Below are 27,772 nucleotides of genomic sequence, written 5' to 3'. Positions count from 1 at the left end.
TCGCTGCATGTTCCATGCTACGCTAGATGCAAGGAAATAGGCATGTTTCCCGGAGAATGGTATGGATATTTCCGACGCACGATGGTTATCGTACAATGAACAGGAATCCATTGGACTGCTGTGTGATGGTGCGCTTGTAGAGCTTGGAGATGTAGGGCGTGTATGTCAAACACAAGCTAGTCTTTTGTAAATGGCGCTAGACATTGCAGTGCAGCTCTGAACTCTGTGAAGAAGCCCACTATCGTGCGGGCTGCTCGATGATGTGAGCGAAAGCCACCGCAGAGTTGCAAGTTCTGTAGCCTTAGTTGACGTTTTGTGGCTGAGCATGGCACTGACGGTGGTGCGTGATGACGGTATCCGCCCCCCGATAGTGAATGATGTGGATGACACCGACCCGTTAGTGTACAGATGAGAGTGGTTTATGTATTTCTGTGATATATAGCCCAGAGTGAATAACATCAGGGCGGTGGCCGGAACATGCTCCTTTCTCGTGATGCCGGGCACAGTGGTCGTGACTGGTATGGGCAGGAACGTCCAGGGCGGGTGCTCAGAAGGAACAGCCTCTTGATAGACCTTCGGCCGAAATTCACGCACTTCTTTGGTCCAGCTTGTCGCTAAAGGATGTCGCCGCTGTCTTGCCACAATCCGCAGACGGGCAAAAAGCAATTTCTGCTTGCTTTGAGCGAGCCGCCTGCATTCTGTCAGTGTTCCGATGGCAGAGGTTGTCTTTGGAACGCCAATGCAAACTGCAGGATTTGTGTTTGCATGATCTCTAGCGCTTTGAAAGTTCCTTTTCATACTGGGACCAAAGCACGGATGCTGTAGCGCATCAGGTCAACGCAAAGCACTTCGTATAGCCGGAGAAGAGAGTTGACTGAAAAAATTGCCGTTGTTGGTGAAGATCATACGGAAAGTGAAGTAATCTTGTCGTTGAGGGGGCCTACTTGAGACAACCAGGTGATATTACTTTCAAATCTTACTCGGTCGGGAAGTATGGATTTGTGGTCCCTCCAAAGTGAGGCCGTAGCGCTTAAGGTCAGGCTTCGTAAAGGCTATCGCAACACATTTGTTCCTTGAGATTTCTAAACGTCATGTTGCCAGAAATGCCGTAACAGAGTCGGTTGCCCGGTGAAGTCTTGACCGTAACACTCGCCTATTGCGACCAGAACGCCATATGCAAATGTCGGCATACAGAGAGGTTTCTACCAACGGTGGCACGCATTTCTCCAGGCCTATTATGGCAATGTTGAAGAGTGCAGGGCTTAGCACCCCACCTTGGTGAGCACTTCGGGTCACCTTGTGTAGCGAACAGTCGCCGCTGTCCGTATACATGTACACATACCTATTGGAGAGATAGCCCGATAGCCATACATACATGCGGCCTCTGTTGCCCAAAGACTTCAGCGCCGAGCAGATGACTTCATGCTCCACGCAGTGGTACGCTGGCTTCATGTCAAGGAACACGGCAACAGTAATGTTCCGCCGACACTTTGGTTGTTTAATACTATTCGCGAGGGCGATGGCGTTCTCCAGGCTGCTACGACCCTTGCGGAAGCCAGACATCTGTGACGGGTATATATATCGGATGGTCAAATTCCAGTTCAAGCGGTACAGCACCATTTTTTCCATCAGCTCCCCGACACAGCTCAGAAGTTCTATGGGTCGGTGAGGTTCGATTGCGGTGGGAACTTTACCTGGCTTTAGGACTGGGACAAGGCGAGCCCGTTTCGACCTTGCCTCTAGACGGCTACTTTCCCACGAACGAATGAAGGCATGAAGAACGCACCTTTTCCCCTTTCACCTAAACGCGAGAGGGTTGTGTAGGTGGTGTCATCCGGGCCTGGGCAGCTAGATTTCTTGACGGAAGCTGGGTATAGCCGGAACCTCTTCTTCCTCTACTTCGAGCAACCCCTCAAAACCCAAGCGTGCGTAGTGTCTTCTTTTTAGCTAAGCCCACATTTTCACAATGCTTGGGGATGTGTACTATCATTCCATTCTTCGCCGACTGAGCCACACTATGACAAACGCAATGTTTCAGTTTTTGACTTAGAAATTAGTTGTCCAGAAAGATCTGTAAGTTGGCTATACTCTTTTAGGGTATGTTCTGCGTTATCTAAATTCCACGCCTAAAAGTGTATACGCAGTGCAGGCTGCTGATACGGGACAACTTGTGTAATCCCTTTGTGACCCCTTTATTGCTCGAATGTACCCCAAGCATGACTGTATCTCGACGTTTACCTTCAGGGCTGGGTGGACAACTACAATGGTTGCACCGGTATTATAGTATCGGTAAGTTTTCCCACATGCTCCTTGATTGGCGTACGTGGTAATTTTTTTAACCACAAAACATAACTTTCAAGTTTTTGTAGAAGGCCTTGCCGAGCGCGCGCTAACTCGATGCCTTGTTTGACAGTGTGGCAAAGGCTGGCTAAAATCAGTGCTTGCAAAGAAATGCAGTGCCGACCTCATTCCTGTGGACATAGTCGCTAATACACTCATCTCTGTTGCCTGGCACACCGCAACTACAAGGTACGTTGTTACACTGCTTTCGTTATTACACTACCTTCTTTAGAGAATGCCACCCTAACAGATCCTTAAGGATCCGATCACGATCGAATAATTAAAATACGCCTACTCCAAGGAAGTGCGCCTATGGCCGTGCAATGAAAATGTTAAAAAAACGAAGAGAGGAAAAAAAAAAGCAGAGGTTAAAAGAGGTGATGGTTGTTCATGAACTATTCGAGGGGGTGTCCTTTGGGTAAATTTTCTAGGAAGCAATTTATCTGGCCCATCGGGTGACTCAAGAAGGTTACAAAAGAAGGCATCCCTCGCGCAGCTGCTTTGTAATGTTTGGGTCGATCCAGTTCTTGTATCACTTTGGCCGAAGGGGACCAAGTTCTTTCAGATGCCGTCCTCGTAAGGCTTTTTAGTGAACGAGTTGGGGGCGTCGGCGGGGGTCTTGAACAGATGTCTAACAGAGTTGGAGAGTTGGCCTTCAGCTGGGCTCGTCTTACGAGGCCTTAATTGCGTCGCGGGAGTAAGTGAGTCGGTATTCTTTGAGTGTTGCCAGGGTCGACGAGGATATGAAGGAGTGACTTAAGGTGTTATTTGGTGCGGGCGCGGAGTTCATGTGCTTCTAAGTTAAGACGAGATGGTTAAGATTGTGGCGGCTTGGTAAGAGGTGCACCTGGCGCCGCCGTGTGGGGTTTCCGGCTGCCTGGGATGACTCTGTTGCAAAATCCATTCGGCTCTTTTATTACTTGGTTTGAGTGCCGCTATTTCTTGTGGTTCAATGGTGAACTTTCAAGAAGCAATCAGGTATGACCCTATTTTCAAAAATCGTTTGGGGCCGATGAATCTACACAATCATTTTTGGTTGGTATTGAGGGAGCTTAACTGCAAAACCCAACGCGTCCGGTGTCATTTATCCTGGGACCATTGTGCCTACGCCCGTCCTTGAATAGACCTGCTCTTCTTGAGCTACCTGCTCACGATAGTTGAGTGCACGTGCTGAAAGGAGGCAGAATTATACCTCCACGTTTTGTATGCCACTTTTCCTTTCCTGGAGTTCGGGAATTGCATATATTGCTATTATTTTGGTGCACGGATAGTAAACTGAATAACGCGGTAAAGACAGGAGTGGTGTGCACAGCGTCGTGTTGCAGTGCTTGAGCCAGTTTTTTAGAGCAGCGCAACCAAAGACGATCTTTGTTAGCTCGTCAAAAAGAAACATGCTTGCCAATTCTCGCCGGTTTTATTTATGCCCCCCATTGTATCGGACGTTTGTAGTGTCCGCTAAAGGGTGCCGCCTTTTTGTAACAACCCTGTTCTACTGAAGTTCACTGCAAACGAACAGACCATGTGTGTAAACTTTTTAACCGACCACAATAGATTGTGGGGTCACAATTCACGAGAGAATTTTATCTATGAACTAGCCGCATCATGCCTGGTGCTTTGGTCTGGACTGCAACGCCAGTTGTGTTGCGCAGTTGTGTATGCTGATGCATGCTCTGGCGCTAGGTGCGCATGAACATGTCTAGTCCGGTTTTCTACCTAAAATGAAATCATGTGTGTTTGCTTGTGTGCGCGCAGGTCAGAGCACGTGAAGGTCTACCACTGCACCAGTGGCACCTTGCAGCCACAAACGTGGGCTGAAGTGTCGACGAGGATTCAGGAAATTATCGTGCGATACCCACTGCCTGACGCGAGGCGCTCGCCCAAGTTTTGCCAAACCAGTAACCCCCTGCGGCACGAGTTCAACCTCTTCTGCCTGAGTTACCTGCCCGCGTTCATTGGAGACCTGTGCCTGCTGCTAACATGCCAAAAGGCCAGGTTTGTCACCGAATTCTTCAGTGCAGCAAGGAACATGTTTAAGAGTGCCAGTGTGCTTGAGGGAGTTGAATGCCTGGACATGCATTTAGAAGGACAAACATATTCTTGCTAGTGCTATCAGTTTGCTACGTTATAGTGTCAGGGAAGTCTTCAGCACCTCAAAGGAAGGTCCCTCAGTACCTCATTGTGTTAAAAAAAAATCCCCTTAGACAAGAGCTGAGATTGTTGGTGTGACCTTTTGCTCAGGAAAGTTCACTGGGGCAGCACGCTGGTGAATTAAATTTGCCGTTCGTCTATCAACATTAAATGCCCCACTAGGCGAAAATGCGCCGTCCGGAGTGACCTACAGATTGTAAGAAAAATGGGTGGTAGTGCGAACCGAATAAAGAAAAATAAAGTTAAGTTTGGTGAGTCTCGGATTCGAACCCGGGATTATACAATACGAGCCCAGCACGCACCATCGTTGTCGCCAGCGAACAAAAGGTGTCCCTAGGTGTCCCTAGCACTCTTTTCTATGTAGAAAACCAGGTGTCCCGGGTTTTCGACATAGAAAAGAACGCTAAAAACATGTAATGAGGCCAACGGGAGTAAGCTGAGCATGCTCCATGCAGAAATAACAAAACACCTTTACGCTAGTAGAAAATAAGTACGGCTTACACTGGCGAAGTAGAAGGAAACAAAAGAGACTGAGACAATTCCTTTCCGTGGTACGCTCCCATTGCCGAAATGGGAAGAAAAACCAAATAGCCAATCGCCAACTGGAAGCCTACAGGCGTATTTGAAAGTGGGAAAGCGTGTTTAGGGTATGTGAGTATATATAAGGCTAACCAAGGTGATTGGCAAATCCGTCCAGTAGGGGTAACAAAGAGAAGAAGGAAGCAACGCAATCGAAAAAGTAAAATGACGGTGGAAATAAAGAGGCAAGCGCACCACTGGATACGTTTCTACGTGTCTGTGCTGTCTGTACTACGATGAACTCAGAAGTGTGTACCTCAGCGGCAGCTGTCAACTGTGGTTGGCCGCAGAAGTACGCCTCAGTAGAAGACGCAAGGGAACGCAAAAATGCCGCACTGCGAGCAAAGAGGCTGAAACGACGACACGGGTGCAGCTAAACCACGTAAAACCCCCAAAAGCTCATAATCTCGCTGCAGCTAAAACCACCACCAGCCGACACAACCGCATCTGTTACGGCACGAAGATTACTTGCCAGACATACAGGTATTTTGTGACGAAGACATTGTCGCAGGAGAGGAGGACATAATCACGACAGGCCTACTATTAGAGACTGAGGATCACGCAGCTTTAAATAAACGGTAAGGCTTTGGCAATCCCTAACGCAAGAAGCCTTAAGTGTCTCCCTGAAATTTTCACAATAACAGTGCTTCGGTGTCCCCACGTGGGAGACCTAAGGCCCGGTCGGCGAGGGCTATGCAAGGGTATCAATAAAGTTTTTCCCAACCAACAGGGGCCGCAAAAAGTTCCATTTTCTTGCGCAATCCTCGTAAAGGATTTGCAGAGGTCTGTAGTCACGACGCAGTGATTGTAAGCGAGCTCAAGATTGTGAAGCGAGCTCCAAAAATTCCCCCGCATTTCCCCGAGGGGGAGAATGTGAAAGTGCGAATGCACGGTTGTCGGCCCGCTTGCGGCGCTTGCGCTCGGCCCCCGCAGCCCACCGCCTCGCCGCCTTCTCTTCCATCTCTTCCATCGGGTTTGTAGTATCACGTGTACACCACGCAGTTATCAAGCCGCTATAACGCCGCTGAGTCGCCAACGCACGCCGCTGACGACGTAGTTTGAATGCGTTAAAGATATAAGGCGCGTCAACACTGATATCACCGTCGCGTCCGTGGCTTGATCGGTAGAGCGTCGCGCTGCGGCCGCAAAGTCCGCGGATCGAAACCTGGCGCCGGATGCTGTTTTTCTTTATAGAGGAGCACTGCGGACGCCGCCGACGCCGCCGCCGCCGACGCCGGCGGTGGATGGTTTGGGGTCGCTTATAAAGTGTATTCACACTTAAAACCCGATGTGTTGTCTTTTAACAGCGGAGCTTTTCTATGCCGAGACTTGTAGTTTGTCCGGCGGTGGTACGAGCCCCGTTTACATTGATCCGACGAGGGCCCGTTGAGTTGAAATTAACAGGTTTCTTGGACTCGACGCGCTCATGTATAAGCGGACGTGGTGAGTCGAAAAGCCGTCGGGGCGAGTCCGTTCGACTCGCAGGCATGCAGGGGTTGGGTTGACGCACTCGTCGGGCTGATTCGGCGGGCCGTGTAGAGCTGAATACCGCATTTTCACGATTATAACGCGCCAACGATTATACCGCGCGGGTAGGTTCGCGCAGTAAAATCCGAAAAAATAATTGGACGTCGGCTTTACCACGCAGATGTAAAATACATGACACTACTTACCCAGAAGAAGGAGGCTTTATTTTTCGCGTGCAACTGTGGCAGCCAAAAATAAATTGTGCTTCGTAAACTTGCTTATCCAGCTCCTGCAGGGAATAAAACTATAGCGGGAAACATTGAAGCTGTTTGCGATTTCAAGTGTCTTGACCTTCATAATTCTATGTGTGACGGGCTAATTGCAATGGTAGAAAAATGTGTAACAGCTGACCGAGGTATGTCATTCAGGAATGAGTGCACCGAAATTCACTCACGTGATATTGACTGATTGTTTTATTGGATTGAGTTGGAGCTTAGGGCGACCTCGTGCCTATGGCAATGTTGCTGGCCGATTTGGAACCTGTTTCGGTTTTGAGCCCGATCGTAACGCGCCCACAAATTTTAAGGCTAGCTTTTAGCAAGAGAAGGTGCGCGCTAGAATCGTAAAAGTACGGTAGCTCCTTCTCCGGCAATCCCCCGGCCCCCTCGCCTCGACTCTTTGAATGGAGCTCATATATACGCGTGAGGGGTCGAGGTAGCTCAACCCACCAGTCGACTCGACCCTCCCTCGTCGGGTCCATGTATCCGGGGCAACAGTCACGCATAGGTACGTCCCCGATCTCACCGACACAGGGCGGCATAGTCTCAGCGCGCGCCAGCGGAGGAGAGGCTCCTTTTGCTGGAGCGCGCCCTTTTACACCATTTCATTCATCACGAAGCGGGGGGCAGCGGAAGCTCGCCAGAGAACGGCTGCGCTGACGACACGCGAATGGTTCGAATACGACTGCTATAGACTTTATCTTACTCCATGTTATAGACCACGCTATAGATCAGTTACAGCGAGCATTTAGGCCCGCCTTAACCAGATTGCGCCAGTGCTGTACTCGCCTCTTCTGGCCTTTTCCAGCTTCGGTTTCACCGTTTACTCCCATGTCCGCCCAAAGTGCGTCGTTAGCAAAATGGGTTAGGCACAAAAAAAGTCGTGATTTAATATTGTGGATGCAGTCGGAGCTCATGTTGCTCGTCACGAAATGGAACAGAACATTCGAAGAAACGCTCCAATGTACGGTTTACACGAGGTTGCGGCAGCCGTTGGCGGTCTTCGAAGGCACACGGCACCGGGCATGGATCAAATTTCGAACAAAGTTCTGGTCAACTTGGATGATCAATCTCTATTAGATCTCACCTCCTACCTCAACCAGATATGGCGGGCTGGTGTTCTCCCAGCTGAATGGAAAACGGCAGAGGTCCGCCTAATACCGAAGCCGGGAAAACCACCTAGCATAGAAAATTTACGCCCCATTTCCCTCACGTCCTGCGTGGGGAAGCTCCTGGAACATATTGTCCTCAACCGGCTTCAAACGTATCTAGAAGACACAGGAAAGCTTCCCGGGACTATGGTAGGCTTCCGCCGTAATCTTTCCACGCAAGATATCCTACTTCAAATTAAAGAGGAGGTAATGGCACCTGCCACGCGAAATTATCCTACTGCCATTTTGGCACTAGACTTAAAAGGCGCATTTGACCATGTGAAGCACACCGCCATCTTGCTTCGACTCAACTTCCTTGGCTGTGGCGCAAGAACATACCAGTACGTCCGAGACTTCCTCACCACCAGGCAAGCCATCCTCAAGGTCGGGAACCACGCCACTGATCTTTTCTCTGTGGGTGGGCGCGGTACACCTCAGGGGGCAGTCCTATCCCCCCTGCTGTTTAACATCGCCCTGCTCGGCCTTCCTTCTCTCCTAAACGACATACCGGGTATCCGGCACGGCCTATATGCGGACGACATTACCATCTGGTCGTCCACTGGATCGATAGGGGAGATTGAGAACCGTTTGCAAATGGCGGCGGACGTAGTGAACCACTACGCCCAATCGTGCGGTCTTAGTTGTGCCCCCCAGAAGTCTGAACTGCTACTGGTCTCCCGCCAAAAAAAACAACCACCTGGATCTCCGACGATCAAAATCCGCATGGACGGCCATACCATCAGCCCCTCTCAACACATCAAGATCCTTGGCATGACATTTCAAGCAGACCGCACATCCTCCATTCTAATCAACAAGTTAAAACACACCACAGAACAAGTAACCCACATGATCAGACGCATTGCCTCCAAAACGCGAGGTATGGGGGAGGCAGACACGCTTCGACTAGTCCAAGCGTTCATAATATCCCGGATCACCTACGCTATACCGTATGCTCTTCTGTCCGCGGGAGAACTCAAGAAAGTAGATACGATAATCCGGAAAGCCTACAAGCAAGCCATCGGACTCCCAGCAAGCACCTCCACAGACCGACTTCTCCAGCTTGGAATTCATAACACCGCAGAAGAATTAATCGAGGCCCACCTCTCAAGCCAAAGAGTGCGACTGGGAGCCACAGAAGCGGGCAGAGCCATTCTCTCCCGCCTGGGACTTTCAGTCCCACTTCAACACTCACCTCCTGACCTAAGAAGCATACCACACACAATCCGTCAATGCCTCATTGTTCCCCCTCTACCGCGCAACATGAACCCCGTGCACCACGCGGCGAGACGAGAGGCCAGAGCGAGAGCCATTTCGAGGCGATACGGAAACGAATCCGACACTGCCTACACGGATGCTGCCACATACCCCGGGATTCAGGCCACGACCGCTGTTGTAGTCATGAAGAAGCACCACCACACCAGTCTCACTATACCACACCACAACCCATTGCAAGCGGAGGAAGCGGCAGTCGCCCTCGCCGTGAGTCAAACCACAGCTACTGTCATCATCACGGACTCGCAGCAGGCGTGCCGAAATTTCGCTAACGGAAGAATCCACCGCACAACCCTCAAGATTCTTGCACAACGCCCCCCAAACCGTTCCATCAAGATCATCTGGGCCCCCGCTCATCTCGACGTTCCTGGCAACGAGACCGCCCATCTCCTGGCTCGAGAGCTATCCCGCCGAGCCGCTGTTGCCGGAAGTGAGCCTGAGCGCATGCACCCGATGGTCACGTACCGAGAAATCACGCTACACTACCGACTAGAGCGACAGCATTACCCCCCAGCGCACAAACAACTCCCCAGAGATCTGGAGCGACTCCTACGTGCCCTTCAAACGAATACTTTCCCCCACCCCACCAGAAGTCACATTTTGGCCCCTACCTGTTTCCCCCCGCAGTGCCGCTTCTGCGAGGCCCCCGGGACACTCTATCATATTGTAGGAGGCTGCGACCAAGCTCCGCTTCCCCGCCCCAATCCCTATCCCACCCATGAGCTTTGGGAGAGAGCCTTGGCCAGCTCCACCCTCGAGGATCAGCGTCAGCTGGTCGAGAGGGCTGTGGACGCGGCCCGAGCTCAAGGCGTCCTGGACTAGGGAAGCCACCCCGAAGACTCCATTTTAATTTTTTTTCTCAATAAAGAAAGTTTATTCTCTCTCTCTCCAATGTACGGAAATATGTGAAGTCTCCGGCGCGCCACCACCAAGTGTGATTAGTCATTCGCTCGCAACAGTACAGGGTCCCTTCATAGGCCCTAAGTCTCAAGTTTACATTACAACGACGGGGTATATCGGACGAAGTGCGGAAAACCAGAGAAAAAAGCGTTATCGAGTGTAACCGTAACTTGAAACGTACGTCTGCTCAGGCTGCGCCTTAGCTAACATCACGTAGCTTGCGAAGGGAATTCTCGAGGACACCAGTATCTGAAATCTTGAGCGATACATTTCGTTGCGCAAGTCGTTGAAGTAGATTATTCTAACGGTACATTTTCAGTGTAGTCTGATGCAGAGCCAGAACTTAAGACTGCACAAAATGGAACTTAGCCACTTCAACTCTCTGTAATTCAATCGCAGGGCTCCAATTGGCGGCATACATGGTTACTGCAGTCAAGCCATTAGGGCAGTAACAAATGAAACTTGCTGCATCAGATTTGACAAAAAATTAATGGACAAATGGACAAGTAAAAATAAAAACTAAGGGCATATCCGAAAAAAAAAACCCGGGCCATCTCCACTACCATGAAACCTGGGAAGAGGCGAAGCATGCAGTGCATAAGTGTATTCTTGGTGCCTAGGCGTTTTTGCCAACGGAGATGAAACCATTGGGGTAGAAGTGTATAGCGTTGAAATCTCGTATCTTTGAAGCACGAAGCGTTCTAGCGCGAGGCGTAAACGAGTGTTCCGGTGTTTTTTAATACCGTGATTACATGAGACGACGCTTACGACGACGACAGGAGACGCCAACTGCCCGAGCCCCTATGGGGCTTCGCCCCTAAAAATGCCATGTTGCATATGCTACCAAACCAATCATGTAATGCATAATATAAAAATACACGAAAAAAATTAACTCCAATCCACTCTGTGAATGTGTTTGGAAAGCAAAGCTGTGAACGGCACCCACAATTCTTACTAATGCGACGTCACATAATTCACTCACTTCTCTCTACAAATATTGAAACCAGAGAGAAGTAAAATTCACTTTGCATACCTTTACCCTCTACTCCTTCAAACAGATATTCTTGGTAAGGTTAAATTAATGCATGAAGGATGAACGGTGGTTGGTTGAGTTGTATTGGTATAGCCCATGAGTGGAGACGGCTTTCACGAAATTAAAGCTTAAACCCGGTATTAGACGATCTCACTTCTCCGTCTCTGCCGTCGCGAACGGAGGCGACGAGATCAGCGGCAGAGACGGAGCAGGATCAGGAGGAGGAGAAGGAGAGGCAGAAGGAGGAAATACTTCTATTCAGATTCCTGAATGGCCCAGAGTGTGGTCCAGGGGAGTGGTTCCTCCTTCACTGTAGACCATATTCAGTCCGCGCCACGTGTGCTCTCTACCAGCTGAAGTTGGGTAGGCAGAGAGGGGCTGGACAGCAGCATCTCCCATGGCTCTTGTTCGGTAGTTGACGGAAAGAGAGGAGGGTGCTCAGGGCTAAAGTCACACACCCCGTTTATGTGGCAGAGTGTTCCTACTTCTGAGCAAAGTTTACATTCAGCGTCGTAGCGATTCGGGTGCATTAAGTGAAGACGCGTCGGGTGTGGGAATGAGCCGGATTGTATGAGCCGTAGGGTAGGTTGTTGTTCTATGGGAAGGTCAGGGTAAGGCAAAGGTAGGGTCTGTCTCAGAAGGCGATAATTCTGGGTTACGTCCCTGATTGAGACAAGCGGGTGACCGTCATCATGCAGCTTCGTAGCAGGGGGGCTAAAAGTGCGGCTTGGTGGTCGTATTTGTTGCCTTCCATGGAAGCATGAGCGGGAATCCAGATGAGCTGAATGGAACCATTTGGGGAGTGATTTTTTAGCACACGCAGTGTGGGTCGGGACACCTAACTCAACAGGTAATTCCGGTAGGCTTGTTGGGAAGTGGTGACTACCTTACGAACCCATGGTTGAGTGAGAGCCAAGGCGATGGCTGCCTCTTCTGCTGCCGTCATGTCTTTGGTCTTGAGTGAGGCACAAGCAAGGAGGTTGGTTCTGAAAGTAGCCACGATGATGGTGTACTGCTGCCCTCGATGTTGGGAGGTGCCTGTATAGCTAACTGCATGATCGCCACCGAGGTTGGTGTTGAGCGCTTGAGCCCGTACTTGTCGGCGACCCGTGTAGTCTGAGGGGTTCATATTTCTAAGCAAAGGGAGCATCTTTGTTTCTTGTCGCCAAAAGTACAGGAGTACATCAAGCGGAGTGACATTCTGTGCTGCCCAGCGAACCTCGTGAAAGATAAGGCGACCCGCCGCAGTTCTGCTCATTCGGAGCTTCTGGATAGAAAGATGGCCCTCTATCAGCTCTTCCACCGTGTTGTAGAGCCCCGTGCTAAGCAGGGTCTCTGTGGACGCACTCATTGGAAGACCAATGGCTTGATCAACCACCTTTCTAATCATTATATAAGGCATGTTTACGTCCTCCTTGCCGAGAAGACACGGGGTTGACGTAAGTGATTCTCGAGAGGACAAAAGCTTGAACTAATCGAACGGTATGGGATTCCTTGAGGCCTCGCTTCTTGGTGGCAACTCGCCTAATCATGTGTATGATTTATTGATGGTGTGTTTGAGGCGCTGCAAGGATGCGTCACTCTTGGTGTTGGCCTGAAGATGGAGGCCCAGGATCTTGATGCTGGGGCTTTGAGTGATGGCCTGGCCATCAAGGAGTATTTGAAAGTGTTCATTGAGGTATCGATTGGCGTGAGGGGGGACGACAAAGAGCTAAGATTTTTACGTGAACACGGGAAGCCATAGGCCCATTGGCGTACTAGAAGTGAGATGCCATGGGTTGGTGCAAGCTTCCTTTAATCGCTTTCGCGTGGCATTTAGCAAGAATGCAGTGGTTATACCCCTAGATGTGCTTGGTGAGTGCACCACTTGTCTTCCCCGTCTCCGCGTGGGCTCGTAGCTTAACCGGTAAGACAACGGGCTCTTGCTTTGTCGCTCTGTTAGTTCCAGGTTCGATTCCTGGCGGTGCAGGAAATTATTTTATTTCTTTGCGGGAGTTTTCTGGTGACACCAACGGTCGCGAAAGAACCCTTGGGGGGTAGAGGTGGAAAGCTTTGCTTTAGAATTCTCCCACCCGCAGCCTTATGTGCCAGCTCGGGAAATATTTGTAAGTGTTAACAAAGCTTCATCACCAAATTTGAGCGTTTATAAACTTTACTGCACGCGCTAAGTATCATTTCGCGATTTGCGAGCGCGCCTAACATTAATAGATATGCATATGCGATTTTTCCATGCACCGTATGCGCTACATGGCAGTTTCAACATGTGTGTTTCCATAGCCAAAAGTTGGCAGATACCGAACAGGCAACAGCAAATAATGCGGAGCAGGTATACAAGGCAGACCGCGTTAGCTGTAAGTCAGCTGACAATTACATATAACGCTGAGCGCAGCAGCTTTTTTATCGCACGTGGAAACATAAAGAAGCGGCAAAGGAGTAATATACAACTTCCACACCCATGCAGGACTACTTTGTTTTACAGCCCTCCATGTTAATAATATAGTGCCTCCACAGCCAACCATTTTAGCATAGGCCGGAAAGAAAACTTTCGAAACAAGCCTTAGGACGTTATTAAAACGTGTATAATTGTACTTTAGTACACGATGTTACAGCCCTTAAGATTTTATTTCGGTACTGTAAGAGAGTGCGATAAATAAAAAACCAAAATAAAGCCATCGGACAGAAATTTATTTGGACGACACTTAACCTCCATGGACGAAACTAGGTGATGAACGCCAATCAAAACAGCGCTCGAACAACCTTATGTGGAATTTTTTGTAACTAAGTAATCTCTGAACGCTAGCTGACCCTACCTACTTGGACAACAAACCCCCATTCGTAGTAATATTGCAAAAAAATTGCAAAATTCGCCCATCAATCCACGCCGGCGCTCGCCGATGCTCACGGGCACCAGTGAAGGTCACGGCGACAAAAGAGTTCTGAAACGCCGACCTTGCCAAATGACGTCACGTCTGCCAACATGGCCGCGCCCAGGGCGATGCGCTGTAAACCATCTATAGTAACACGTTCTTCGTGCTAGCCGGTGATGTCAACATGGACATCACTAAGGAATCGTTGTTGTATAGTTCCTTCTAAGCCGGTATGATCTGCGGTGCTTCTCCAAAGACTGGACCTTGCCCACGACATTGAGAGGCACTTGCATTGGCGTGATCTCGACGTGATGATTATCTGTTTATCTGTGCCCCCCCCCCATCGGTATACCACAGTGACCACAAGACGGTGCTTGTGAAAGCCAAGAAACATCCTACCAAGGACGTAATCTGCGTCAACAGGAAACCAATGTGCAGCGCTCGTCCTGTTGTCATTCATATGTTTCCCTGTTAATTCGTACCATATTTATGACGACTCCGTACGAACTATCCTAGCTGTCAGTTTTAGCAGAACAGCGGTTGAAACTTTCAGTTCCGCCGTATAGCGTTACCATAAAAAAGAATACCAAGAAAAAAGACCGAGCGCACGTGAGCCTGCGTTTCGTGAGCAGCGCCCGGCGTCGGCCAGCTCGACCTTCGAGAACCCTCTGCCCAGAGTTCGTTACGTTATTTCTCGTGTGCTATTGTGCTCGTCAGTTCACGTGCGTTCGCGACTGAAGTGCCGAGGACAGACGCTGAGTACGCGAAAGTGCTTCCGCAGGTTCTAGCGCATGCTAATGCGGTCAACTTTAGGAGAGATGTGAACAGCTGCAGACAAAACGATGCTATCCTGCCAGTTATGGAAACCTTTCAGTGGCAAGTTCAGTAATTCAGCTGAGGTCCAGCAGCTGGGTTTCCGACGAAGGGAGAGGGGTCGCCTGCTCTGCTGTTTTTCCGTCCTTGCACAACTAGTGCAAACTGCGCCAATTTTTCGTAGCGTGAGCTACATTGGCCGAGGTTGAGAAGTTTTGCGTGGCTCGTGGAGAGCCGTGCGGCGCATGCGCTAGGAGCAGTGACGTCACACGGCGCACAGAACGTTGCTCGCTGCCCGGCGTCTCTCACACGCCCCACGCGCCCAGCGTCATCGCCGACCTCCGTTCCGCACGTGGCGGCCCGGTCCACTTGATGATAATGCGAGGGGTGGCCGGGTGTGGAACCGATGGCTCGTGCGTCGCAGCAACACCGGCGTGCGCCTGTGAAACTAGCTTAGCTCTGGGGCAATTGGTGACGCTTGATAAATATACATGTGTCACATATTGCGCATACCGTGTGTGTGTCATTGAAGCAGCAGTAAGCATGATAATCAAGCTAATCCTAGACAACCAGGAAAGCTAAGAATAACCAGCTGAACCTTAGCTCACGCTACGTACATCCTGGCGTAGACGAGCTCTAGCCACTGCTAATATTTTTTTCTTTGACATGCACAATTGAGCTTCAAATAATATTTCGCCAAATTAACTTAACCACTCCTTCGACGGAGAGGCGATTAAGTTTTGTCACATGTTTGGGCCTTCCAGGTATGTGCGACTCCATCAAAAAATTCGCAAGGGTATGGATGTCGTCCAGTTCTTCACCACTCACGGCTGGCTGTTCCCAACGAACAACGTGGTGGCACTTCTGGATCGCCTCCGTCCTACAGACAAGGAGGTATACTTTCCTGCCTGTTTTCTGTAGCGACATATCGTTTGTTCGAGGCAGTGCTATAGCTAGAGACCACAGCTATTAGCTCGTGTCTGGCGCTTAGGGGCGTGTTTGTCGAGTCACTTAAATCACCACATATCATGCAGCACAGGATTAATATCTCACTCGCATGCCTGCGTGCACATGCACACGCACATTTTTGTGTAAAACTGGTGATAGTGCAGCGAGTGCGTATCAATTGTATGTTAACCCTTTCAGACGCCGCTCGCTATTTCCCCCTACAAAATTTTTTGTTGTTTCTATGCTCTGCATCTCACCAAATAAGACGAATTGGCAGGTTACTGACCCGAACACAATCTAAGTTTTTTTTTACAGTCATGTACAGAATTGTGTACATAGCGTCAAGAGGTCAGGAGCGTAAAGTAGCGCTGAATATTTGCAGATACGTAAATATTTGTTATATGCATGGTTTCTATATTTTTTAGGTCCGCAAGTGTTTGAGAAAACGAGGAGAAAGTTGAAAAAGCTCACCCGTTGGAGCCGTCGCGTGTATTGCCATTTTGTTTGTTTACGCCCTTAGTAATCTTACTAGCCGCCAGATGGTCCGAAAATCTTCACGGTTAGACGAAGTATACAAAATTATGCTAAACTAGTGAAGTCGTTCAGCTTTGGTTTTTTTTTTGTAAAAAACCGGAGTATTGAAATATACATAGGTGTGTACATAGCGTTTGAAAGGGTTAAGCTTGTTACCTGTTCACGCGGGCATATTATTATAATGATTGATTTTTTGATGCGGAACCAGCGTTTGAGTGCCAAAATTTTGAATGTTTGTTTGGCATGAACGTTTGCAGTTGTTCAACTCTGACGTCCGGAACCTGCAATGGCTTGCGTACTGGGACGAATACATGCTGGGCATTCACAAATACCTCTTTAAGACAAAAATGTCAAATCCCACCGAGCCCCATAATACCAAGAAATGGTAAGCAAGCGAATAGAAATTTTAATTAAGACATGGCACGTGGGACGGGGAAAGTGATGTCTGGGTATGTGTGATTTGAAAGAAATGACCAGGATAAATAAAAATGTTGTTAAACAAATGTTCAATAATGCACACGGTGCGCAAGCTCCCATTTTCAGGGCTGTCCTGCAATATTTTAGTATTGTGGCAACAATGTGCCGAATGGTCGACACATCGTAAAATAAACCCCGCCGTGTGCAATAATCTTTGGCGTCGAAGCAACTAAGTTTGCAAGCTTGGTTGTAAGAATACCCATTGAGCCTACCTGGACGCCTGATTAATAGTCATTTATAACGCAGAGCTGTGATTCCAAACAATTCAGTTGATGAAGGTTTTTGAATAATGTTTCCAGTATTCAGCAAGGAAAGCTGCAAACAAATTGTGTACTATAAACAGCGCAATAACGGTAATGTAAGCATAGTACATTAGGAGAAAGAATCTGTGGACCAGAATAGGTCAGCCCAGGACGGAAAAAATAAGAATGGGAATATCGGTCATTTAATGTCTTCATACAGGTCGCAAAGACCCTTCGTTACGTAGAGCATGTGTAGAACCATTGCAAGTAGCTGAAAACATTGGTTAGGACGTTTTTTGTGGCACTCATTGCAATTCAGCCCAGCGTATGTATATCCCCCGTCAAAAACTTCCACGGCGCTTTTTTTTTCAGATGGTAGTTTATAACGCATTAGACCACCAAGGAAACAAACTGCCGTCCGCAAATGTCATCGCCAGAAAATCCACTACAGCAGAAGAAATCGTCACAGCACTCTCGGACTACAACTCGACTTTACCACAGTTGCCGCGGACTCTCAAACTGCCTGTTGGCATTAGGCCTTGTCCACATCGCTTTCTCATTGTCCACATCCTACTATCAATAACCAACCATATATCGGCGTCCTGGCCACACTTCCTGTCCCACGTGTTCTTCCTGCCCATATTCTTATTGGTAACTCGCACCACCATTTCTTGTCCGATCCCTTGCCTCCATCATTTCTTGAGCTCTGTCTGTCTCCTTCGCCGACAGTGAACACCCAGGCTTCTCAGGAATCTCCGTCAAAATGTGCTCGGGATTCGCACGAACATTCTTCAGCACTGCGTGGATCCGGTGAACTGAAGACTGAAATAAGGTACTGGACCAAGGTCCGGCGGACAGTAAAGTTTGTTCTCTCTCTTTCTCTCTCTCCCACTCCTTTTTGAGTTCTGTGTAGCTCAGCAAACGAGTGTAAGGAGGAGGATGAAAGGTCCATGCCGTTGCCCGCGTGCGTATCTACCGGGAATTGCTGCCCAGCATTTCACTTTCACCGTAAGATGAAGACCACGCAGTGCGTGAAACATTCAAAGATGTACTTGCCAACGGCAGCGTCAAATGACGCACTCTACCACAAACCCACGAAATGTTGACCAAAGTATCCACCATACCCACCACCACCCTCAGACGAACACGTATTCACCATGCACGCCAGTTGCTGTTTCCTGGGATGACTGGCTGAACCCAGGCCATGGCGTAGACGTCAAGTTCATGCAAGAACTCCTGGGGACCACTGCTTTCCGTTCAGTGACGGACCCAGGAGGAGATACGGAACGGCTGTCTACCATAATAAAGCGACTGTGACACAATGACGTGGACTACGGCTGTTTGTACAATAAAGCTTTCTCTCCCTTTCTCTTGCGTGTCCTACTCCTCCACCTACAAATTCTGCCCCACACTGTGTGCACTCTACTCCATGACTGGGGAGTGCACACATAGTCCTTCTTTCACCGCAGTCTCTCACCCAGCCACGAGCAGTGGAAAGGTATGCAAGTGAGCCCAGATCCCGGCGATCAGCCTCAACTGGTCAGAGGGCCCTTCAAGCTGGGCTGTGGATAGACATTTCGAATGCGACTTCCCATCACTGTGCATTTGGTTTAATGAAAGTTTATTTCGCCCGCGGCCTGATCCACCGGACATTTCCAGAAAGGGAAAACGACGCACCGCTTTGCGACCATCCGGTCCTGCATCCCCTCACTCAAGCATACGCAGACATCCTCCACCACTACAGGGCCTCCCGCCTTACCTTTCCCACTCCTCACCCCTCCCTTTCCGCGGCGGACGCTCGCATCTGGCGCCGACTGCAAACCCACACATACTACCATCCCCCTCAACTCCATAGAACTCCACCAAAACATGTTACGTGGCGGCAGGACACAGGAAATGAACAATGGAAGATGCGAGTGATGTATTCACACTATTTACACGATGTCGGCCATGAGGGAGCCCGCCCAGCTGGGTCTTCTTCTCCGGAGGTTGGGCCGATAGATTACGTCGTCTTCTTCCCGTGACCAACTAGCTACCACTACGACTGCCCTCACTGCACCGATACCCCTTACACAACGCCTCACCTCGTACTGCTCTTTCTCGTCAACTCCCCACACCCCCTTCCCCCCTCCCTCGAGCAGTGGGAGAGCTTGCTGCGCAGCAGACTGCTTGACGACCAGCAGCTCCTGATCTCTCGGGCCAGGACGGCTGCGAAGGCACACGGCCTACCGGACTAGGATGGCCACCCACAGCTCATTCTCTTTTCTCCCACGGTCCCCATCCCCTGTATTTCAACAAACGTTTTAATCAATCAATAAATCTCCTCCTGTCCACAAGGTCTACATCATTCACTAATTTCTGAACTTGCTGCCCATATGATTTCTGGTCCGAGCGGATATGACAGTCGCAGGCGACGTGGAACCTCTTCTTCTTTATGGTGACCTTTGGTTCGAGAATGTGCAAAGTGGTAATTGCTGCAGCCGCTGTAAGGCTAGCTGTCATGTAGGCAGTGATGACTAGAGACCGGAACTTAAAGGCCAACTGCACTCAAATTTCACCTCGGCCAAATTTATTTTTAATGCGTAGTAAGTACCCCCAAATAAGCTGGGACACAAGTGGTAGCCCCGTGAAACGCCTCGTTAATCAGTCAGAAGCGTTTAAAAAAGCTCCGCCGCAGCCCACTCTGCACCTGCCGGCGGATCGCGTAAACAGGCATGACGCGCCTCTGACGTTCCAGCCGACGGTGGCTTTTTTCCTCTGGCCAGCCACGCAGCGGGAGAACCGGTCGAGCTCTGCTGCCCCGTGCGCGCGTAGAGCTTGCGCGCAGACATTCTCCCGAACTGGTGACCGTCCGGCCGCTCGCTGGACGGCTGCAACGTCACTGCAATGGCCGCGCTCTCCTCGGTTTCGGTTTCAAAATCGCCGATTTTTGCTGGCCGCTTGCGGCGTCCACGTGCGTATTTCAGCTGTTGTATTTTGCATGTTGCTTTCTTTTTAAGCAGACTATACGGAAATAGGGTTTTCAAGAAGTCGAAATTTTGAGTGCAGTTGGCCTTTAAGGTAAAATTGCCTATTTTACCCTTGAGTCCGTCTCAAGGCTGTTTAACATATAAGCATAAACTAAGGGAATTAAAGCATGTTAAGCAACAGTTCATTGTGCCTATTAGTTCCTATATTGACTATAGGGGCTTTTCAGTGGATATTTTTTCTATATGAGCGTATATCGGCATTTTAGCGCCTGAAAATGCCTTTTTGTGTTAGATATGCCTTTTTTGGTTTTTCGGGTCGATGGTCTGCAAGGACTGTTCTCACTTCAGAAGCCCGCAACTGGGTGTTTGTCGCACCCCGATTGAAAAAAAAGACCGTTAACCGCGCCAAACAAGCCGAGAAACGCAAACCGTGCACGAGCTACCGCCACCTCGACCTCGCCGCGTCTGACGAGCCACCAGAGGTCCGTACGCGGCGACACCGTAGCCAACCTCACCGATGTCGCGGCCTGTTTTGTTCAATGTCCTTCTGACGCGCTGTGCCCGCGGACAAACTGCGAAAACTTTTGCCCGTGTACCCTACCTACTGCTAATGCATTGAAAACAACAAAATAACAAAAAATTGATGTGGCATGGTCGCGCACATGCCATTTGAGGTCAAAGGCGCTTCCTAGGGGAAAACCACGTGCAAATCTGACACACCGAAGTTTTGAGGTGACGCCACGAACACGTGCTGATTCCACACTCTTGGCAGAAAGCACTTCTGCAGCTGAGAGGTTGGGCGCCACTCAGACTAAGCATGCTGAGCTCATTTCGAACATCCAGGAGAGATCCGCCACCATCTCCAAAGGGCCGGTGATAGGATAGAGCCATTCCTGTCTAATGTTCTGCCATTCTGTTACGTAAAATTCCTGAATTTCCAGTGGCAAAGAACTGCCGAAGGTTCTGAGCACAAAAAATTATGATATTCCAGATGCAATCAGCTCATGGAGTGCCCCGAAGTACAATTACGCTGCTTTAACTTCAGTGAACGTTGAGTGTTGTTTTTTTCGCACACAACTGAAATGAGGTACTACTTCAAGCCGCAAATCATTGAGTTGGGTCTGGCTTGTCATGGCTTTTAAGCGTTTTTTGCCGTCGAATCACCCCGAATTGAACGTAAATCTGTTAAAACAGCAGCTCTTGTGTGGATAATTTTCACGAAGAAAATAAAATTACTTTCCCGCTGCACGAGACGTGTGCTCTTATTTTACTGCAAGTAAACAATTTGTCGTAAAATATGCTGCTGATGTACATACAAATTGAACCTATATGCTCCTAAACGACAGTATTTGACATCTATAAATGCACTTTTCAGTGCCCATTTCCCAGTTTTCCCGTGGGCTCGTTTCGCGTTTTCGCCCAGTTTCGCGCCCAGTTTTCGCCCACTTTTCGCGTGGGCTCGTAGCTAAATTGGTAAGACAATGGGCTCTCGCTTTGTTAGTCTATTAGTTCCAGGTTCGATTCTCGGCGGTGCCAGTAAATTCTTTTATTTGTTCACTGGAGTTTTCTGGTGACACCAACGGTCGCGAAAGAACCCTTGGGGGTAGAGGTAAAAAGCTTTGCTTTAAAAGACAAAACTGCAGAACAATCAAAAAAGATGATCGCTGGGCGAATGGGACAGTGTGAGGTACCGACCTGCCTTTCTGCACGTGTCATCTGCTTTATTACTGTTTCTGCTTCCAAGACAAGGTCGAGAGCTGCAGTATCTTTCCAAGGGATTAAGTGCGCACCTTAAGAGGTTTCTCTGACATATTTGTTATTATTTGTATCTGTAAAAAACGCAACTTGTCCACTGTACTGTCCTCAAAAACTGACCACGTAACTCGCTTCCTTCGCATTGATGACACGTTTGGTTGTAGAAGGCAGGGCAAAGAAAAGTATAGAGCAATATCCACGTTTCGGTGCTTTTTTTACTTATTCGGTTTTACTTACTTTTTGCGTGATATTTTAAAAACGTTATTCGCCTTATACTTTTTTGTTGTTTTCCGTGTAAACATTTTTTTTTCAAAAACTGGCGGAGTTGATGCCCCGTGCTATATCTCTCCCCCGAGACGCAGCTTATGTTGCAGGCCGGCAGACTTATTTAAACCAGTTGGTGATATGAAACGTGGATCAAAATCTCGATACACGGACATTTCCATCTACTTCAGAAAAAAAACTCCCCCCCCCCCCTCCCCGAAGGGGATCGTGCGGAAATGCGAATGCATTGGGTGCACCGATGAGTGCGCTGCGGCAAGCAGTAACGGAGAGAGGCGTGCGCTCCACTGCATTTATATACATTTTCCGAGCGCAGCGAGCGGAGAGAGGGTACGCGGAGAGGAGAGAGAGACCCGCGCAACACGCCCGCCCCGCACGCGAGCTCTCTCTCCCGCCGAGCTCCGTGATGCGAGCGCCCTCACACGCCCGAGCGCGCTCCTCCTCTCCCCTTGACCTCCACTACTCCTGCCCGAGCTACCACCTGCTCCGGTTGCTAGGCGCGCCACAGCTGTTGCTAGGGGCGAGGAGGAGCGCGGAGAGATAACACCTGCGGGCGCACGCCGACGGAGCACGACAACCCCCGACTGTAGAGGCGCGGGTCCGCCGCGCCGAGACGATGACGACGACGACGCGCTCACGTGCGCTCGCGCTGGAGGAATGCAGGCGCACGCCGTATGCCTCCTTAGGCTACAACGCCAAAGGAGGCATAGGGGTGTGGATAGGCTTTTTTTTTACTACGGTTAATGAAGTTAACATTTTTTTTAATTATACGGAAGAAAGAAAGAAAGAAAAACACGCGCCCAGAATAGGGACCAAATATATATATATATATATATATATATATATATATATATATATATATATATATATATATATATATATTGTGGGAACCGTGGAGAACCGCCTCTCGCGATCCTGAGCCGGCGCGCGCTCCAGGAGAGACGCGTTAGGCTGAAACCTATCCGGCGTGATTGGTGAACGCCATCGAGCCTTGTGCTCGCATGTTTTGGGAGTCCCCAAATAAACGGCTGTGCTTCGGCACTACTTTCTACTGGTGCAGGTCTCGAGTCCCTTCTCAATCTCACAATCTGTGTTCTCGTATCGGCGAACCTCGCTTGGCTGCCGTAGGCTCGGGAGTTTGCGTGGTTGACACGCACGCCGGAGTACTGGCTAGGTCACCCCGAAGAACCCCACGATATACCACAATATATATATATATATATATATATATATATATATATATATATATATAGCAATAAGAATTGGCAGTCAAAACAACCTCGGAAAGCAAAGGGGAGGATGTAGTACGTCAAGATAAAGAATTTGGAAAATAAGAAAGTGGAGAAAAAAGGAAACAAAGGAAACAAAAACACGTGAACATAAATACCCCAGAAAGTGGAGGATAAAGTAGCCCCGCCGGTAGCGTAGTGGTTATCGCACCAGACCGGTATTCTGGAGGTCGTGGGTTCGGATCCCACCTGGCGGGCATTTTTTCTCCACTTTCTTATTTTCCAAATTCTTTATCTTGACGTACTACATCCTCCCCTTTGCTTTCCGAGGTTGTCTTGACTGCCAATTCTTATTTCTGTCTTATTTCAACGAGCCCCTCATTTCCTATTCTGATTCGCTATATATATATATATATATACAGAAAATGCCGGCAGTCTACAACGCCAAAGAAGTGACGTTACATTATTTTTTTTAATAATTACGTGGGAAAGAAAGAAAGAAAAACATGCGCCCAGAGTGGGGACCGAACCCACTCCTTTCGATTAGATCTCGAATGCCTTACCAATTCGGCTATCTGGGCGACTGTGTTCTCCTTCACTTTATGGGGTATTTATATTTACTACAACTGTATCTGACGCTTGAGGGTGGTAGCCTGTGCACTCAGACTACACGGGGGGAAGGGGACCTTATTTTCAACCCCCGGGGCGTGACGTGAACGTCTACAGCCTGTCATAAGCGGGTAACTGGCGGGAAACCCTCTTATGCTACCTTGGCATCAAGGCTGCCAGAACCGAGGCCCTCGCTAAGCTTTCGGTCGCAAATTAAAGGTTTCTGAAGAATTCTTCCAGTTTTATCCTGTGCTCGCATATTATGTCTCTCAGCAGACGGATGTGCTGCTGCTCCTTTACAGAGTCCATCTATCTACTTAAAAGTCTATTCTCTGGCAAACTATGCGTATCAGAACAAACAAATATTAGTGCCAATAAAACAAACAATTAGTGTGTCGCTTTTGTGTCGCCCGTTCCGTGTATGGTGCTGTTTTTCTTCCATGATTAAGAACCAATTAGCCCGACTACACTTGAAAACAATTGTGGTACATTCTGTATTTTTCTATTGACCCATCCCTGAACATGGATTTTCCTAGTGTTAGAGAGACAAGCGCATTCGTTACACAAGGTTAAAACTAAAAAACACAGCTTTTTATGAAGCTATAAACTAAATCTAGCTTAGCAACTAAAGCGTCTGAACGAGCACTTTAAATAAATATTTCAATAAGCATGTGATATTACATGTTACCGGGCAGCTCAACTGTCAGTATTAAAGCCGGTACCACGCAGGACAAGTTCGTTTGTCTCTAAAAAATAGGGTAAAGAAAAAAAATGGCATCAGTAATGAACGATGAAGGTTCGATTCATTTCGGCCCTGAAAAGTGGGTGTATTTAGATGAGTTTTAGGCAAGGGCTGGAGTCAGACTATTGGGTAGGATGAAACGTGCTTGCGAGGAATGATTTGAGGGCTAAGACTTTCTTGCAAAGGTGGAGTGAGAACGGCGGGAAAACCGTCGGCCGGTTGTGTGAGAACCATCGGCCGGAGGTAGAGGCTTAGGACATCCCGTCCACTAGAGAGCCTAACCTTGTGCCTCCTTGTAGCACTACTGGGCCCCGATAGGTCCAAAAAGCCGAACCAAAATTCGAACCAAATTACAGAAACAAAGCATACGAATGAACAGTGCAGACTGTAGCCAGTTTTTTGCACCTCTTGTGGCCCGTCATAAGGACAAGTTGGTTCGATTTGTTGCTGTCGACGCAAACCAATAAACTTCATTGCACGATCGTATTGAGGCCTGTGGTTCCATTTGATCATACCGCTCGAATCCTGCGGGAAGAAACACACTGGTGACTCTGCTCTGGCGTCTCTCCTGCTATGTATCGCAGCAACTGATGACGCTTCGTAGCGGTAAATTTGAAGGCTTGTCCATATTTATAATGTATTAGGGGAGAACAAGACAAAGAAAGACAGGAATTTTATTGAAATAAAAAAAACACAGAAAGGTCGGCCTAATGGTAGTAGATCTGGCCAGCTACTCTGTGTGTGGGAAGGGGAAGAAAGAACGGGGATAGAGGATGAGAGAGATGGAGATGGCGGAGAAACTAATAAATGGCTACGTACGAAAGCTCTGCTGCACTCGAGGAGAAGTCTGCAAATAGTTACCGCAGGGTTCTTTTAAAAAACAGATTTATGTTGTCTTTATGGCCCCTTAAACGCCCTTACGCCCCTTAAACACGACTAAAACGCGCAGGGACCTTAAAAATTACCGACTCACCAGCCTACTCTCGGTTGTGTACACACTTTTTACCAAAGTTATATTCAGCCGCATTGGTGAAACCCTGGATTTCCAACAACCAAGAGAGCAGGCTGAGTTGAGGAAAGGGTACTCAACCATAGATCACGTCTATGTTGTCAATCAAGGGATAGAAAAATCCGCAGAATAACCTAAACCCCTTTACATGACACTTAAAGGCGATGAGAAAGCACTTGATTCCGTACTCTTCGCAGCCGTGCTAGAAGCGCTAAAAGACAAGGGAACAGAGGAGACATACGTAGGACTTCTAAAAGACATATATAAGAAATTTACGTGCAGGATAATCCTCTACAAGCAAAGCGATAGTTTTCCCAGCCGAAAAAGAGTAAGGCAGGGATATAGCATCTTGCCAGAACTATTCATAGCATACCTGGAGGGGGTATTTAAAAATTTTGGCTGGTTAAACATAGGAATAAGGATAAAAGGGAATAATTGAGCGATCTAAGGTTTCCAGACGATAAGGTATTGCTGAGCGAGCCTGCAAAACGCCTCCAGAAAATGCTTGAGGAACTACAATCAGAAAGCATGGTCGTGGGGCTAAAATATATTTGAATCAATTAAGCAGGAATAAACATGCCAAAAGCGTCCGCTTTAGCTTAGGAAACGAAACTCTAGAAGTAAATGAAGAAAACTACCTCGGACAGATGATTATCGCTGACTCCAACCACGAGAGAGAAATCCGCGCAGAAGAGGCATGGGTTGGGTAGAACTCGGCAAGCACTCCCAAATAATAAAAAGAGAGCTACATATGACACTCAAAAGAACAATCGTCAGGCAGTGCATACTGCCGGTTATGACATACAGATCTGAGAGAGATACTTGGCGCCTTACTAAACAACTAGAACACAAACGTAGGTCGGCTCAATGGGTCATGGAACCCATGATGTTAGGAGTAACACTCAGGGACAGGAAACGAGCTACCTGGATCAGCGAACAAACTAGAGTAGAAGATATCATACTTCAAATAAAGAAAAAAAATTACACCATCTTTCCGTAGGGGAACCCTGAGTAGTATGCGAAGCAGCCATGGGGTCGACTGAAGTTCCCATTAGTTTAGGAAGAGCGCTCTTCCATTAGTTAGGAAGAGCGCCACGTACCTCCCGTTGCGGCCAGAGAGTCGTTGGATCGAAACCGGGCGCCGTCTAAGTATTTCTCTTTATAGTGGACTGCGCTGACGGCAGCTCGAACGCTGACGGGGCTGAAGAGACGCGCATGCGTAGTAGAGTGCGGACGGCGGACGACAAGAGAGGGAGGGACACAATTCCGAGCATGGGATGCTCCGCATCTAAAAATTGACTTGGGCGGGCCGTGTAGTGAGACGAACCGACAACTGGTGGACAATTAGGGTAACAGAGTGTATACCAAGAGATCGCTCTAGAATAAGGGAAAGACCAATAATCCGATGGAGAGCTGAAATAAGGGAATTCGGGGGTAAACTGTGGACTCGAGCATCGCAAGACAGGAGCAGTTGGTAGTCAATTCCAGAGGCCTTCATCTCAGTTCACAACTCCAATTAGGTTGGGGAAGGGATTAAATGGAGAAACTTGGTTGCAGTGCTCTTTCGAAGGCCTCAGAAAATTGTGCTCCGGCGCAGGCCCTGTCGATCATCTGGCGCTGGTCTTCCATGTCCTCGCTGCCCAGAGTCGCCTCCCATGTTTTTAGAGAATGAGGTGTATTGTTTTCTGTTCGCCATATAACTGGGTAGTTCTACATCGTTGTGCAGTGGACCTGAGTAGGCTGATGATAACTATGAAAATGATGATGATGATGGTGAAACGCCCGGGGTGTTAAACTGCCATGGCGTCAAGCAGTTCTTTAGGATTAGCGTTAAAACCCTCTTATGAATATTCGTAGGCCCACTGAATGCACTCGAGGAGAATAGTTTATTCATGCATTTTATGTTTCTGATCTTTAAAGGGACCCTGCAGACAAAACGTTTGGTTCATTGAAAAGGTTGCCTCGTTAGAATCACACTGACACCATTTTTAACGCACACTTCGCTCAAATAAGCTATATAATGAGAAAAACGGGAATGGCCATGCGACACACTTGCTCAGCCAGCGGTGCGTTTGGTTTAGACCCGCAAAAGCAAACGCACCGCCCTTATATGCTTGCCGAACGAGCT

At 48.6% G+C, this 27,772-nt stretch overlaps 1 pseudogene across 1 annotated transcript in view; it reads left to right on the top strand.

Moving 5' to 3' along the window:
* LOC144175270 (fatty acyl-CoA reductase 1-like) overlaps positions 1 to 19,555 on the top strand; it is a 42,031-nt pseudogene extending 22,476 nt beyond the window's left edge. The window contains exons 7-12 of the transcript XR_013323630.1: positions 2,245 to 2,289; positions 2,414 to 2,529; positions 4,093 to 4,332; positions 15,613 to 15,742; positions 16,588 to 16,719; positions 19,387 to 19,555. The product of XR_013323630.1 is annotated as a fatty acyl-CoA reductase 1-like (transcript). The remainder of the gene's footprint in view (positions 1 to 2,244; positions 2,290 to 2,413; positions 2,530 to 4,092; positions 4,333 to 15,612; positions 15,743 to 16,587; positions 16,720 to 19,386) is intronic.
* The last annotated feature ends 8,217 nt before the right edge of the window (positions 19,556 to 27,772 follow it).

The sequence above is a fragment of the Haemaphysalis longicornis genome, unplaced genomic scaffold (genome assembly GCF_048455015.1).
Source record: "Haemaphysalis longicornis isolate Haplotype H1 unplaced genomic scaffold, Haemaphysalis longicornis Haplotype H1 scaffold_3, whole genome shotgun sequence".
Classification (NCBI taxonomy): Eukaryota; Metazoa; Arthropoda; class Arachnida; order Ixodida; family Ixodidae; genus Haemaphysalis; species Haemaphysalis longicornis.
This window is presented reverse-complemented; position numbering and strand designations above follow the sequence as displayed.